We start from the raw sequence: 12,321 nt of genomic DNA on the forward strand, positions 1-12,321 counted from the left end.
AGACATAGACAGAGACTAGGGTCAGTTTGATAGCAGCCAATTAACCTACTAGTATGTTTTTGGCGTGTGGCAGGAAACCGGAGCACCCGGAGGTAACCCACACAAACAAGGGGAGAACATACAAACTCCACACATATAAGGTGATGCACAGACGACCAACTCCCTAGATACCATAAAACTTGTTTGGCATCGGTGACACTCAATAACTGAGGCTTAAATCCTTTACATTCCTCCCACAGCTCTAGCTTGATGGTTAGGTGACACCCCCTACCTTGCATTTAAAACGGAATTCTCTGCATGTGTTCTGCTTGATTACTCCCACTGCAGACACACACTGTCAGCTGTGGAAAACTAATGCCTCTAAACCACAAAAATATGTAAGTTAAATCACTCGCTAGACTATTATTTTGTCACATATATGTCTTCCACCTGTGTATCGTGCAACTGGGTGCACTGCTGTACAAATGTGTAATGCTTCAGCCTTGCCCTGCAGGCTGTCAGATAAATACCTATAGTAGCTCTAGTGGCGAAATGGCTTATGAATCGCCTGTAATAACCTACTAGGCTTAGGAAGGTTGTTAACTGTGATTTCTTTCCATAGGCCCCACAAGGTCCTTACCTATACGTTTAAAGGGGACTTGAACTACTGGAATTGGTATGAAAGGTGCCTTATACATGGGTTTCGGACAGGTTCTCTGATAAATGGGATATGACCGGCAATACCTTTTCACTGCTCTAAGTACACCGGGCCAGTAAATCCTGAGCAGAACTCATTCCCAAGTTTTATCTTCCCTTAGGTGTCCCCCACAGACATGTGTATATACTGCTTTTAACAACAGAGGTACATGAACCTGAGGAACCATTAACTGTTCTACCTTTTCCACTTGAACAATACCAATTCTATGCAGAAAATTATTTTTAACAGAATATGGTATACCTTATGGTATATGTTCCAAGGCTGCATCATTAAGCTGGGCATGAGCAAAGTCCTGTAAGGGAAACAAAGTTGATCATGTAGACCAGTCCTTACCCTCACCAACAGGCGGAAGTCAACACTGCTTTCCACTGACCAGGCTTCCCCGAATGTTGACACTTTTGTGGAATTCCTGCCGTGACTCCTAAGATAGCATTCCGGGTTTGCGGTCCCAAAGATCAAGGTCCAAACATTGTGATCTCTTGGGCAGACTCTTTAATACCGAGCTTCCGACTTTTGAATCAGTTGCCGGCATGCCCGGCTGGACCTCTTTAAACAGTGGGAAGGCTCGCCCCAGAATAAGTGGACACGGCAGCTTATGGCAGCCACAACGGTTTGGTTTTTAAGTGTGACTGGCAGAAAAGTTCTTTTATGTTCCTCAGTTGTCCCATGAATGCAAAGGACAGGACAGAGCTGGACACCAATGTAAGCTCACTGTCACTCACCGGACCGTGAGTGCCTCTTCCCGGACATTTAGGAACCGTGGCCGTCCTCCATCCTGAGGGTCTGCGCATGCGCAGCCCTTTCCTACCCTTCAGTGTATGTCCCTTTAACTTAATTGGCAGATCAGGCAACACTCCCTATATTAAGCACCTGTGGTCAACACCACGTTGCCTGATCTTGGAGTCTCATTCCCTATGAGTCTCTGAAGGTGTTCCTGTATTCCTCGTGTTTTCAGCGCTGCTGATTCCTGTGGTTTCCAAACCACTTCTACCTCTGTGGTTTCCAAACCACTTCTACTACTGTGGTTCCCATACCACTTCTACCATCAACTGTATCATCGTGACTGTTAGCTGATTCCTATCCGCTGCCTCCGTGCACTACAGTCTTCCAAACCACTTCAACGCTATTACTTATCATTGTGACTGTTTGCTGATTCCTATCCGCTGCCTCCGTGCACTTCAGTCCTCTAATCCACATCATCGCTATTATATTTCACTGTGACTGTTTGCTGGTTCCTACCCGCTGCCTCTGTGCACTCCAACCGTTACTTTACATCCACTCACCTGTTCCTCATCAAGTCCGTGAGCTGATTCCTATCCGCTGCCTCCGTGCACTACAAGCCTTCAGCCTGCAACTCGCCTGTGTTCATTATCGTGACTGTTAGCTGTTGTCTATCCGCTGCTTCCGTGCACTACAGCCTCCAGCCTACAACTCGCCTGTGTTCATCATCGGGATTGTTAGCTGATGTCTACCCGCTGCTTCCGTGCACTACAGCCTCCAGCCTACAACTCGCCTGTGTTCATCATCGTGACAAGTTAGCTGATTCCTATCCGCTGCTCCTGTGCACTGCAGTCTCTTCTCAGCTCTCCTGTGTTTCCTCGAGACTGCTGCTCTCATTGCCATTTGCTACTCTCCGTGATCAACAGCTCCTGGTCTACTCTGCTATCCCGTGTTCCATCGCTACTGACAACTATTGGTTGCTACTGGTTACCTCCGTGTACCGCAGAGCCCTGCTGCTGCTGACCGCGCTATCATCCATCTACTGCTGATCCGCTCTCCACGCCTTCACGTGTCCCGCAGGTCTACCCTCCTGTCTGCATTGGATTTATATCTCATCTACTACTCCTCTGCTGGATCATCTCCACTCTCCTGGGTCCTGCGTGAGTCCAGTTCCACGTGTTATTGATTCCTGTGGATTCGTGTCCCTGTTGGTCTACTTATCGGTGCGCTGCACCTACTGACCGCTGCCGCTCAGGTATCCCTGCACTCCTATCTGACTACCTGCTTCTGAACCACGGTATGCATACTTCTCATTGACTGTGCTGGTGTATTGCATATCTTGCTGGACTGTGTTGGTTCTCCTGTGGAGTCTGCTATCCGCTGAGTCTATTGCCATCATTGACTGTGTTAACTTGTGCTGGACTACTTCAAGAGACTTCTTATATTTGCAGACCTGTTCAGTCAGTTATATATATATTGTGCATGTTACTGTGGATCGTATATAAGGTGCCTGTGTATATCCTGTGTTGCAGTCTCTCCCCGTGCACCTCCTCACATATATATTCAGTGGTACAACTTGCTAGTAGCAGACCACTGATCCCTGTTTCCAGTATCACCTGTTCCAGTATCCTCTCACATAGCAGTGGTACAACTTGCTATCGCAGACCACTGACTCCCGATACCTCCACTTGGATTCCATTCCTTCACTCAGACAGCGGTACAACTTGCTATCCGCAGACCGCTGACTCTCATCACCTCCTCGTTTCTGTTGGACATTCCTCCTCACTATAGCAGTGGTACAACTTGCTATCGCAGACCACTGACTACCTTCACGTGTCCTTGTCCTACAGTTCCTCGTGTACTATTACCTCCATATTACCAGTGCTGCTAGTCATAGACTTTCCTGAGCATCTCATCGTCTGCTGTTTCCTGTTCCGTGATCACCCAGCTACCAGAGTACCCTATTACCATCTACATTGCTCTGGTAAGCCTACCACCTGGTGATCCCTGGGTAAAGACTCCTAGTGCCCGTGACAGTAAGATCAGGCCATGACAGACCCAGATACGGAACCTACAGCCAAAGAGATGCTGCAGCATCTGGTCAGCCGTGTAGAGCAACAGGATGCCCGCCAACAGCTGTTACTTCAGTGTTATCAATCGTTAACCTCCCAAGGAACATCTGGACAGACAGTGACAGCTACTACTGAGGCTCCTGTGCTTTCCTCCGTTTCCCCAGTGCCATCCCAGGTGTCTACAGCTTCTACGCTTCACCTGCCTACTCCGTCAAAGTACGATGGGGACCCCAAAACTTGTAGGGGTTTCCTTAACCAATGTTCAGTCCATTTTGAGCTCCAACCTCAAAATTTTTCTACCCATCGTTCCAGAGTGGCCTATCTTATCTCTTTGTTTTCTGGACAAGCCCTGGCTTGGGCCTCCCCTCTGTGGGAGAGAAACGACCCAATATTGCAAGATAGTGCCAAATTCATTGCTACATTTCGAAGTGTGTTCGATGAACCAGGTCGTGTGACCTCCGCTGCTTCCAGCATCCTCCGTCTGCGACAAGGATCTCATACAGTAGGACAGTACGTCATTCAATTTAGGATCTTAGCCTCTGAACTTCAGTGGAACACTGAAGCTCTAGTTGCCGCCTTCTGGCAGGGGCTCTCCGATAAAATTAAAGATGCACTGACTACCCAGGAGCTTCCTTCGTCACTTGAAGATCTGATCTCTCTTTGCCATCGTGTTGATATGAGATTTCGTGAAAGAGAGGCTGAGAAAACAACTTCTGCTAAAGCACCTCTTCGTTCTAACCCTCAATTTCATCCAGTTTCACCCTCTGTAATTCCCATGGAGATAGGACGTTCCAAATTATCTTCAGAGGAGAGGAAACGAAGAGTAAAGAATAGACTCTGTATCTATTGTGCTGATTCCACTCATATGCTCAGCTCTTGCCCTAAGAGATCGGGAAATGCCAGGCCCTAACTAGTTCTGGAGAGGTGAAGTTAGGGTCCCTGGAGTCCTCTCCATCTTCCATGAAATCTAAAGTCTGCGCCTTCGACGTTACGATCTCCTGTGCTACCAAAACCTTTGAGTCACAGGCATTGATTGATTCCGGAGCAGCAGGAAATTTTATTTCCAAATCATTAGTAAATCAATGGTCTCTACCTGTGATTACCTTAAAAACACCCATTACTGTGACGGCTATAGATGGATCACGTCTCATCAACGGTCTCATCACTCAGAGTACGTCTCCAGTAACCCTTCAGATTGGTGCCCTGCATCATGAAGAAATATCGTTTTTAATCCTTCCTGTTACGACAAGTCCAATTGTCTTAGGCCTTCCATGGCTTCAGTGTCACTCTCCCCAGATTGACTGGCGCACCCCTCAAGTCACGTCTTGGGGGTCTGAATGTCACCATCGTTGCCTTTCCCAAGTCATTCCTCTCAAAGTACAGCAATCTTCCATCTCATCTACCTCACCGGGACTCCCTCCTCAATATGCTTCATTTACTGATGTTTTTGATAAAGCTCAGTCTGAACGTCTTCCTCCTCATCGTTCTTGGGATTGTCCGATCGACCTTCTACCTGGCAAGACTCCCCCCAGGGGCCGGGTCTATCCACTCTCGTTACCTGAAACTCAAGCTACATCTGAGTATATACAGGAGAACCTCCAGCGTGGGTTTATTCGACCTTCCACCTCTCCCGCTGGAGCTGGGTTCTTCTTCGTTAAAAAGAAGGATGGATCTTTACGCCCTTGCATAGATTTTCGTGGACTCAATGCCATTACTATCAAGAATCGGTACCCCATTCCGCTGATCACTGAGCTATTCGATCGCATCAAGGGAGCCCGTATCTTTACTAAGTTGGATCTTCGTGGTGCCTACAATTTAATCAGAATCCGTTCCGGTGACGAATGGAAGACAGCGTTTAACACCAGAGACGGGCATTACGAATATCTGGTAATGCCTTTCGGGCTGTGTAATGCCCCCGCTGTTTTTCAAGGTTTCATTAATGAGATCTTCCGGGACTTATTATATGTATGTGTCGTCGTCTACCTGGACGACATATTGATCTTTTCACAGGACCTGCCTTCTCACCACCAACATGTGGCAGAAGTCCTTTCCAGGCTACGGAAAAATTCCTTGTTCTGTAAATTAGAAAAATGTTCATTCGAATTACCCCAGATTCCATTCTTGGGGTATATAGTTTCCGGAGTTGGCCTGAAAATGGATCCCGACAAGGTGAATGCTGTACTACATTGGCCCCAGCCAACTACTCTTCGTGCCATCCAGCGTTTTTTAGGTTTTGCCAATTACTATAGACGCTTCATTCAAGACTTTTCTTCCATTGCATCTCCTATTGTGGCCTTGACTAGGAAGGGGGCTAATCCTAAGCAATGGTCACCTGAGGCTCTTCAAGCCTTTCAAATACTAAAAGAGTCCTTCTCTTCGGCTCCAATCCTTCGACAGCCTGATGTGACACTCCCCTTCTTCCTGGAAGTAGATGCCTCTAATGTGGGCTTAGGAGCTATTCTCTCCCAACGCTCGGAACAGCAAAAATTTCATCCTTGTGCCTTCTATTCTCGGGGTCTCCTGCCCGCAGAGAAGAATTATACTATCGGGGACAAGGAGTTAGTGGCTATCAAAGCTGCATTAGAGGAATGGAGATACTTGTTGGAAGGAGCTCGCCATCCGGTGACGATCTTCACGGATCATAAGAACTTGTCATATTTGCAATCTGCTCAATGCTTGAACCCTCGTCAAGCAAGATGGTCTCTTTTCTTTTCCCGTTTTGAATTAATAATAACCTTCAAACCAGCTGCCAAGAACAAAAAAGCTGACGCTTTATCTAGAGCTTTTATGACGTCCTCTGATATAGAAGAGGTTTCCAACCATACCATTCTAGACCCCAAATGTATCTCACTGGCTGCTTCATCCACCAAAACGCTACCATTTGGGAAGACCCTCGTGCCTCCTACTCTAAGGAGGAAAATCCTTTCGTGGTTCCATGCCTCTCGTTTTTCTGGACACGCCGGTGAACACAAGACCTTTGAGATTCTCTCTCGAAGTTACTGGTGGCCTTCAATGAGGAGAGACGTCAAAGAGTTCATTGCTTCTTGTGAGCTATGTTCCCAGTTTAAATCCTCCCGCAGAACTCCAGCAGGGTTGCTGCGACCACTACCCATTCCGTCCAAACCGTGGACCCATATTAGTATGGATTTCGTTACTGACTTACCACCTAGTAAGAATCATAACACTATTTGGGTGGTGGTGGACAGATTTTCGAAGATGGCTCATTTCATTCCTCTGGCTGGTTTGCCTTCCTCGTCCATTCTGGCTGAACATTTCATTAAAGAGATCTTCCGTATCCATGGATGTCCGTCTGAGATTGTGTCGGATAGAGGAGTACAATTCGTTTCCAGATTCTGGCGAGCCCTTTGTAAAACCTTGGGCATACGATTAGCACTCTCATCTTCTTACCATCCGCAATCTAACGGACAAACTGAACGTGTCAATCAAGATCTTGAGACTTTTATAAGGATGTTCTCATCAGCCAATCAAGACAACTGGGTAGAGTTGCTCCCTTGGGCTGAATTCGCCCATAACAACATGTATCACGAGTCATCATCCAAAACTCCATTTTTTGTGGTCTACGGTCACCATCCGTCTTTTCCGGAATTTCCTGCCCTCCCGCCCACCCAAGTTCCTGCGGTGGAGATTGCTTGTCAGACCTTTAAAAATATCTGGTCTCAGGTCAAAACCTGTTTAAAAAAGACATCTATCAAATATAAATCTTTCGCAGATAAGAAGAGGCGGGCTATTCCACCACTAAAAATTGGAGATCGTGTCTGGTTATCTACTAAAAACATTCGTTTGAAGGTTCCATCTATGAAATTCGCCCCTCGTTTTATTGGTCCATATAGGATCATTCAAGTAATCAATCCAGTATGTGTGAAACTTCTCCTTCCTAAGAATCTTCGGATTTCCAATGCCTTCCATGTGTCTTTACTCAAACCGCTTATCATCAACCGTTTCTCAACTCCTCCCTCAGCTCCGCAGCCAGTTCAAGTTCATCAGGAGGAGGATTTCGAGATTACTGAGGTATTGGATGCAAAAATTTCGCGAGGAGTCCTCCGTTTCCTCGTTCATTGGAAGGGCTTTGGTCCTGAGGAGCGCTCTTGGATCAAAGCTGAAGATCTTAATGCTCCTGCCCTTTTGAAGAAGTTCTACTCCAAAAATCCGGACAAGCCCGGTTCCAGGCGTTCTGTGCCCACCTTTAAAAGGGGGGGTACTGTCACTCACCGGACCGTGAGTGCCTCTTCCCGGACATTTAGGAACCGTGGCCGTCCTCCATCCTGAGGGTCTGCGCATGCGCAGCCCTTTCCTACCCTTCAGTGTATGTCCCTTTAACTTAATTGGCAGATCAGGCAACACTCCCTATATTAAGCACCTGTGGTCAACACCACGTTGCCTGATCTTGGAGTCTCATTCCCTATGAGTCTCTGAAGGTGTTCCTGTATTCCTCGTGTTTTCAGCGCTGCTGATTCCTGTGGTTTCCAAACCACTTCTACCTCTGTGGTTTCCAAACCACTTCTACTACTGTGGTTCCCATACCACTTCTACCATCAACTGTATCATCGTGACTGTTAGCTGATTCCTATCCGCTGCCTCCGTGCACTACAGTCTTCCAAACCACTTCAACGCTATTACTTATCATTGTGACTGTTTGCTGATTCCTATCCGCTGCCTCCGTGCACTTCAGTCCTCTAATCCACATCATCGCTATTATATTTCACTGTGACTGTTTGCTGGTTCCTACCCGCTGCCTCTGTGCACTCCAACCGTTACTTTACATCCACTCACCTGTTCCTCATCAAGTCCGTGAGCTGATTCCTATCCGCTGCATCCGTGCACTACAAGCCTTCAGCCTGCAACTCGCCTGTGTTCATTATCGTGACTGTTAGCTGTTGTCTATCCGCTGCTTCCGTGCACTACAGCCTCCAGCCTACAACTCGCCTGTGTTCATCATCGGGATTGTTAGCTGATGTCTACCCGCTGCTTCCGTGCACTACAGCCTCCAGCCTACAACTCGCCTGTGTTCATCATCGTGACAAGTTAGCTGATTCCTATCCGCTGCTCCTGTGCACTGCAGTCTCTTCTCAGCTCTCCTGTGTTTCCTCGAGACTGCTGCTCTCATTGCCATTTGCTACTCTCCGTGATCAACAGCTCCTGGTCTACTCTGCTATCCCGTGTTCCATCGCTACTGACAACTATTGGTTGCTACTGGTTACCTCCGTGTACCGCAGAGCCCTGCTGCTGCTGACCGCGCTATCATCCATCTACTGCTGATCCGCTCTCCACGCCTTCACGTGTCCCGCAGGTCTACCCTCCTGTCTGCATTGGATTTATATCTCATCTACTACTCCTCTGCTGGATCATCTCCACTCTCCTGGGTCCTGCGTGAGTCCAGTTCCACGTGTTATTGATTCCTGTGGATTCGTGTCCCTGTTGGTCTACTTATCGGTGCGCTGCACCTACTGACCGCTGCCGCTCAGGTATCCCTGCACTCCTATCTGACTACCTGCTTCTGAACCACGGTATGCATACTTCTCATTGACTGTGCTGGTGTATTGCATATCTTGCTGGACTGTGTTGGTTCTCCTGTGGAGTCTGCTATCCGCTGAGTCTATTGCCATCATTGACTGTGTTAACTTGTGCTGGACTACTTCAAGAGACTTCTTATATTTGCAGACCTGTTCAGTCAGTTATATATATATTGTGCATGTTACTGTGGATCGTATATAAGGTGCCTGTGTATATCCTGTGTTGCAGTCTCTCCCCGTGCACCTCCTCACATATATATTCAGTGGTACAACTTGCTAGTAGCAGACCACTGATCCCTGTTTCCAGTATCACCTGTTCCAGTATCCTCTCACATAGCAGTGGTACAACTTGCTATCGCAGACCACTGACTCCCGATACCTCCACTTGGATTCCATTCCTTCACTCAGACAGCGGTACAACTTGCTATCCGCAGACCGCTGACTCTCATCACCTCCTCGTTTCTGTTGGACATTCCTCCTCACTATAGCAGTGGTACAACTTGCTATCGCAGACCACTGACTACCTTCACGTGTCCTTGTCCTACAGTTCCTCGTGTACTATTACCTCCATATTACCAGTGCTGCTAGTCATAGACTTTCCTGAGCATCTCATCGTCTGCTGTTTCCTGTTCCGTGATCACCCAGCTACCAGAGTACCCTATTACCATCTACATTGCTCTGGTAAGCCTACCACCTGGTGATCCCTGGGTAAAGACTCCTAGTGCCCGTGACACTCACTCCGAGTCAACCAAAGTTATGACAAGATTTTGGTTGAAACAGTCACTCGGAACAAACAAGGAATTCCCGATGTGGGACTCATAGTACAACAGCTTGGATTAGCAGCCCCAGCATGCGGGAGATGATAGTCCATGGCTTCCAGTAGTTAACGATGAAAGTGGCCTGGTTCCCCATATTCAAAGTACTTTGGAGTAGATACTTTTGTAACCAGCCCTCTGTCAATAGCAGTTTTAACATTGGGCTCCGTGGCAAGGATTATCAAAGCTGGCTTTTGAAGTGGCATCAATATTGCCACAAACGCAGGTACTTTGGTCATTTGCTGAATAACACTAAACCACTGTGGCAAGTTCTTTATAAGTCTGTTAGTCCGACTGCAGCATCCATTAATTTTTGCAGACCGTGGTCCAGCCAACTGATGCAGTGATCTATGCAGTATGCAATTTTTTGTGAAAATTTTGGAAAGCTCGGACAATTGTGCTTGGACTGTTTTTTCTTGGTCATATCACCACTCGTGATAGTGCTGAACTCGGCCTGGCCCTGAAACCCCAATGTGAGCCAATATCTAAGACTTTAAGCACAGATAATCAGAGGTCCGGTTCTCATCCAGATCCATATAAACTCGCTTAGCTTCCACAGATACTCCTATGTCATCGGCTGGTGACACTTTTAGCAGAACCGGACCAGGTGGTACGTTTCTGTCACACCTCACCTGGGTTATCTCTTCCTGTAAGCGCCCAATGTCTTCCTCCTGTGCCTCCGCAACTTATGGCACCTGATCTTGCTGCTCTTACTGTGCAGCAGCCCCATTCACAAAACTTCCTCCATGTTAATCTTTGCATGAGTTAGGTAGCGGAAACTTGCTTCCCTAAGCATCCCACTTCTAACACCACTTGTTGCACCCTTCTGGGGATGCACACATGAATAACTTCTTGCTTTGTATTTTGTTTTTATTGTCAGGATGGCAAAGTAACACATGACACAAAGTTCCACACACTTTTCTGTGACCGTAATGCTAACTTACAGAGACCAACTCCCTAGACACCAGTCAACTTGTTCGGCATCGGTCACACTGAATAATGTACAACTCAAGCTTAAATACTTTACACTCTTTCCACAGCTCTAGCCTGATAGACAGGTGACACTCCTATCTGGCATTTAAAAGGGAGTTCTCTGCAGGTGTTCTGCTTGATTACTCTCACTGCAGACACATTCTGTTAGCTGCTGTTAGCTGTGAAAAAAGATGACTCAAAACCACTTAAAAATATGTAAATTAAATCACTCTCTATACTATTATTTTGTCACACACATATCTTCCATCTGTGTATCTTTGAACTAGATGCACTGCTGTACAAATGCGTAATGTATGCAGCCTTGCACTGCAGACTGTCAGCTGAATACCTAATTCCTCTACTAGAGGCCTGTGGAAAACCACGCCCTTTGTCACTCATGTCAATTTTACATTTTTCAGGTTTTATGGTTAAACCTGTTCCTGCTTTTTTATCTAGCACACTGCTAAAGTAGATCAAATGTTCCTCCCAGGTCTGCCTGAACACAGCAATGCCATGTAGGTAGTTTCATGATTCTAGTGAGTACAGTGGATTCACTTTCACCAACCTGAACTAGCACTGGCAGTAACAAAGGCGTTGAGTTTAACCCCCGTATTATGCCCCATGACATCACAAGTTGCACTCAGTATGTGTGCCCACCATTGCTACTGCTTATTCTGGGCAATCTTAAAATTACTATGCACCATCCCCATTAGGGATTGCATTTTCTCCTTGAACAGCACCACACAGTGGACTACTGAAGTTTCAGGGGTGATTAATTTCTCTTCCCACTCTTCTCTGATCAGATCTAAGGTACCGCGCATCCTGCGCCCATAAGGAAGTTCAAAGGGGGAGAAGCCATTGGATTCCAGCGGCACCTCCCTTTAAGCAATCAGGAGGTGCGGCAGAAACCTCTCCTAGTCTCTTCCCTGGGACTCCACAAAGGTTTTGAGCATCTGTTTGAGGATGCCTGTCGGGATTCAAACTCGGAGCAGGGCCGGACTGACCAAATTCCAGAAGGGCCGATGGTCAGATGGGCCGGTCTGAGCTGTCAGTGCACTGACCGTGCACTGCACAATGTGTGTACTGACACTTCCTTGTCACATGTGCCACACGCAGCGCTGCGCACGGCACTTGTGACCAGTACAGGTCCTGGAAGGCAGCTGACGAAGAGCGTTGAGAAGCAGACAGGCAAGAAGCTAAGAAGGTAAGTACAGAAAACAGGGGGGGGGGAAAGGTGCCAGACAGAAAACGGGGGAGAAGAGAAGGATTGCCACACAGGAAATGGGGGGGGGGGGGATAATATTATTTTGCCCACTACTGTGTGGCATAATATGACTTAGGAGCACTATTGAGGAATAATATTAACTGGGGGCACTATTGGGGCATAATATCAACTGCTGGCACTATTGGGGCATAATATCAACTGGGGGCACCATTGGGGCATAATATCAACTGGGGCACTTTTGTGGCATAATATCAACTGGGGGCACTATTGGGGCATAATATCAACTGGG

The sequence above is a fragment of the Mixophyes fleayi genome, chromosome 10 (assembly GCF_038048845.1).
Source record: "Mixophyes fleayi isolate aMixFle1 chromosome 10, aMixFle1.hap1, whole genome shotgun sequence".
Lineage (NCBI taxonomy): Eukaryota > Metazoa > Chordata > Amphibia > Anura > Limnodynastidae > Mixophyes > Mixophyes fleayi.